This window comes from Triticum aestivum, chromosome 3D (assembly GCF_018294505.1).
Source record: "Triticum aestivum cultivar Chinese Spring chromosome 3D, IWGSC CS RefSeq v2.1, whole genome shotgun sequence".
NCBI classification, from domain to species: Eukaryota; Viridiplantae; Streptophyta; class Magnoliopsida; order Poales; family Poaceae; genus Triticum; species Triticum aestivum.
This window is the reverse complement of record NC_057802.1, coordinates 492150695-492155722: the sequence shown is the minus strand read 5'-3', so window position 1 is coordinate 492155722 and position 5028 is coordinate 492150695.

Genomic DNA, 5028 nt, shown 5'->3' with positions numbered 1-5028 from the left:
TCAAGGAGACCACGGTGTGGTTATCTCCTCACGAGACGCCTCGATTTTCGGGATGACAGTAAATGTAAAGATCCGTTGCAGATCTGGCGGAGTAAAAAACGGGCTTAATGGAAGATGACGTAACGGCGGATTATCCGGAGTCCAGAGGATGACGTCACACCGGGTTATGGTCTTCACACAATTGTAAGCCGGCGATTTTCTGTCGAATGGATTGAAGATTGACATGAGCTGGCTCAAATCAATCTGGGGCCTAATGTTGAGGATATAGACCTTAGAGTCACCCGCCAGGAGGGGCCGGGTTACTCATATGGTCATTGCCAGAAGCCCGGAGCCAAGCTTGAAGACGATGGGCCAGAGATGGGCTTAAGACCCGGATATGGCTTAAGGCCCGTAGTTACAATCATTATTATGGTAGAACTTGTAGTGTAAGGCAAGAATAGTTGAGAGTCCGAGCCGGACACTCTTATGAGCCGGCCGGGACTCTGAGAGCTGCTGGGCGTCAGCCTCCCTATATAAAGGGACGACCCGGCAGCGGTTTAGGGACAAGAAAGATCTCGTCGAGAGCCAGGCCAAGCAGTTAAGCTCCCTGGTCATCGAAACCCTAATCAATATCACCTCAAACTGGACGTAGGCCTTACCTTCACCGTAAGGGGCCGAACCAGTATAACCCTCGTGTTCCTTGTCCCACTTAACCCCTTCAAGCTTCCTAGTTGCGATGGCCCCACGACTAAGTCCTAACTCGAGGACATCTGCCGTGACAATTCCACGACAACAACTGAAGACAGAGTTGTGAGAAGGTGTTAAATTAAAATTGATCCATGCTTTCATTGGCAGCAACGTCCCCCCAGCTCTGTCTAAATCAACAAGGCATATTGGGAAAAAAGTAGCTGTCTGGAGCATGCAACATTCCGATCATTTTGTGCAGTTCCACTAAAATAGAGTTGAGCGTCCCTGTTCCAAAGATATTAAGTGTGATTACGATAATAGAGGACTGCTGATGAAACAATAAACACACAAATAGAAGCCGGTCACCTTTGCAGTCTCTCTTAAGACTAACTAGTTGGAGAAGATTAGGCTCGGAGTTGGATGAGGAGGATAGAGCAAAACCAATCTCCCTTTGTGCAGTCGCACTGAAATGTAGAGACATTGCCCGTGTGACATTTTAGTACAACTGCACAAAACACTCTTAAGAAAAAAGTGATTTGTGCAGTTCACCAAAAGGTCGCAATAGCAACGAGTAGAAAGGAAACAATTACTGGCCAATAACAGTTGATGACACATGCGACGACAAAAAAGAAGCATATTCCTTGTCCTAAGGGAAGATAACAACACGGTTGTGTTTGTCTAAAACAGTGTGAGGACGAGAATGCAATATGGAAAGTACGCCGGACGAGCTACGTTTTGGGCAAAGAACTATGGAAGATCCACATGCAGCGACGTGGGAAGACGGGCAGTGGAGCAAGGCTGGAGGGGATACCTGGAGGTCGTCGGGATGTAACTAGGTGAGCGGCGGCGGGCGGAATATGCGAGCAGGTGGCGTAGGCCCTGCCGCGCCGGAGCTTGGTCAGAGAGAATGGCGTGTACCGCAGATCGGGACGTGCTGCCTCGGCGCCGTCAAACGGAGAGACGATGCACTTCCTCCCTTTCCCCCGACGGACGGGATGCGGCCGGATCAGTGACCAACGGTGAGAGAGAGAGAGGCCACCGCACTCCCTTTCCCCCGGCGGACAGGATGTGGCCGGATCAGTGACCAACGGTGAGAGAGAGAGGCCAACGCACTCCCTTTCCCCCGGCGGACGGGATGCGGCCGGATCAGTGACCAACGGTGAGAGAGAGAGAGAGGCCACCGCGGCCTTGTGTGAGATACTCTGAAGAGCAACAAACCAGGCAGGCAGGCTCCATTGTGTATAGTGAGCGGACTACCTTTTTCTCCATTAAAATCGTTTTATATTCTGTGTACGTGCCATTGAGCGCTATAACTTTATTTAAAACTAACGCGGCAACGTGTCAAGTCGAACTTTGTTTCGTGCATGAGTGGTACACGACCTCCCTAGGTAAACAACTGCTACATGCGTTCAAATTAGCACGTGGGCTGCCATTTTGTAAAGAAATGAGCTCCACCGTGTACCCGCGCGGGTGTGGCTGGGCACGAAGCATGAGTACGTGCACGGTGCACCTATTCTCTTCTTGTATACGTACACCACCTACGTGGGGTTGTGTGAGAGAGATACAAACCTAGAGAGATATAGTGTGTGGGTTCTTGAGAGTTTTTGGGGGGGGGGGTCAATCAAAAAAATGTAACATATGCAATGTGTGTGAAATAGAGTCCTGGATATAACATATATATAGAGGGGGCGATCCACGAGAAGAGAGTGGAGGTATCATCGGCTTGAGGTGTCCATAGAATCTAAGAGAGGGATGATGTGTGTGTGTGTGTGCGCGCGCGCGATCGATAAAGAGTGCCATCGAATTTGTGTGTGCCCACATCAAAGATATGGAGTGGCTGGCCTACTCGAACGTGAGATGGGACATGTGCAGTTTGTCTCTGTGGCATGGATACGTACCTGCAGCGCTCGACTATCGGTGTGTGGTGGGGGAAGAGGGAGGCCCAATTAACTATAGAGGTACAATGGCTGGTATATGTGTGGAGGAGGAGGGAGGCCTACCTCATGTATTAAGGAGATCGATCTGCCTCATGTATTAAGGGAGATCGATCGGCATCCATGCATATGTGCAGGAGAGGAATAAGGTTGGGAGAGAGACAGAGCTAGAGTGTTGGAGCGGGTGGTAGTGGAGTTGCTTCTAACAAATGGTGGGATAGGCTTGCTAGACAAAAGGAGGGCACGCCCGCAATATCAATAAGAGAGGAGATGGCTGCTTGTTGTCTGTGCACGTGCGTGTGAGAGACGGGTCAGGAGGCATGCACGAATGATGAGGGGGAACGATGTGGCTGTGGTAAGCAGACGTAACTACATAGGAAGATCAATCGCCCTTTGTTAGAGAAAGGAGAGACATAACTTGTGAGGTACGTCGATTGATGGGGGGGTAGTTAAAGTCGATCTAGGTATATGTTGGGAGATCGATCGGTATACATGCATCTGTGTGTTAGAAGCAAATGAGGCACGAGGAGAAGGATAGAGAGAGAGAGGGATGCATGTAGGAGGTGGTACGAGAGGCATACTATATCGAGGGTGAGGAGTGTGCGAGTACGAGAACGATGAAAAGAGTGGTGGGAGTGAGGCATGGACGGTGACAAGAGAAGAGGGGAAGCTTGTGTTTGTGCTAGGCACACCTGGCTAGAGAGGCATATCGATCGATGTGTGCCGTAAAGAAGGAGCTGGGGGGCCTACACACACCGTGGGTGAACGACCTAAAGTGAAAAGACGAATTTGCGCGATGGAGCTAGAGAATGCTGAGGGAGGGTGAGAGGGATGCGGGCGTGTGCATGCACAAGAGAAAGTTAGCGCTAGCTACAAAGATAAGAGGGTCGTGTGGGTGTAAAAGACGAATAGAGATCATATATACTTCATTATAAAAAGCGAATTCGGATATTTGAAGAATTTATCATAGTGTTTCAAATCGACGCATGTGTGAATATATATAATGGTGATACACATGGTGTGGTTATGAACATGTTATACTACATTTAATATATTTTATCTCTACTCTTATAAAAAACGGAGTTGTTGATGATGGTGTGCCTGCCATCCTGCATTATAGGCCATCCGATTTATATCTGGCGGATAGCAAGGAAACTATGATGGTTGAAGTTGGCAACAACATTATTGTAGATTCTTATTGAAATAGAGAAACGAATTCAAATTTAGTTCGAATTGCAGCGGTAGTATAGACATTTGGAATGCACTAAAATGTTGGTATGAGTACGTTACATGCATTATACAGCAAGCGAAAAAATTTAATTGGATATAACATGGATTCATACTCCCTCCTTCCATCTATATAGGGTGAGATTTTTAAGACCGCCTTTGACTATTGACAAGATTAATTGTACATGACATGCACAATGTGAAAATTATATCATTGAAAGAACCTTTCACAGACGAATTTAACGGTATGCTTTGTGTAAGTTGCATGTCATATATCATTGCTCTAATATTTGGTCAAAGTTAGCATCGAAAAACGCATTAGGCCCTATATAGATGGAAGGAGGGAGTAGCTTTGAATAGCATTTGTATAGTAAAACGGGGCAAGACTCTCTCTTTGTGTGGTGTGAATAGTTTTATTTTTTTCGTTTTCTTTTTGGTTGAGGGAAGTGCGAATTGATTTGGTACGTACAAGTACAATATTACTACACGTTAGGCTTGTCCCTAAAATTCAACCCGCGTCTTGTTATATCCCGAAAATTCAGATATCGTGCTCCCAAAATTGGCGCCTTCACAACCCGCGCCTTGCTATCCCGAAATTACAACGCGCGCGAAAACTCCCTCCAGCTGCCAAATCCCGACACGCGAAATCCCCCTTCTAACCCTGAGCCGAAATGGCCGCTAGTTCAAATCGGTGGGGGGGTACTTTTGTAACACACCCTACATTTTGGACAAGCGCGTCCCTAAGTCATGCTTCACCCCCTCCCATCGCCCCCTTTTCGCCATTCGAAATCCCAGGCCGCCATAATCTGATCTCCGCTCCAGCCATGAAACCCCACCCTCCTCCGTCCGCCACGTCACCGCTGCCCAGTCGGAGCCTCTTCCCCGACGATGTCGTCCACCGCAACGGCTCGATGTCCCTCATCCACCTCCCTGGATGAGGATCCGTCGTCCATCTCGCCGTCCCGCCGGTTCAGCCGCCCGGTCCTCCACCTCCAAGGAGCTGCTCCGACGATCGCCTCGCCTATCGCGGCTGCTCCATCCCCACAGCGCCGCCTTAACCTGCTCCACCGGAACCGCAGCATCCTCACCGACTTCTCGGACGAAGCAGAGGCCTACTCGGCGCCACCAAAGAGGTTGTACACTCATCGCATCGCACCTTCTCCTTAACTCGACCTCCCGGCGCCGACGGTGCTCCATCCCG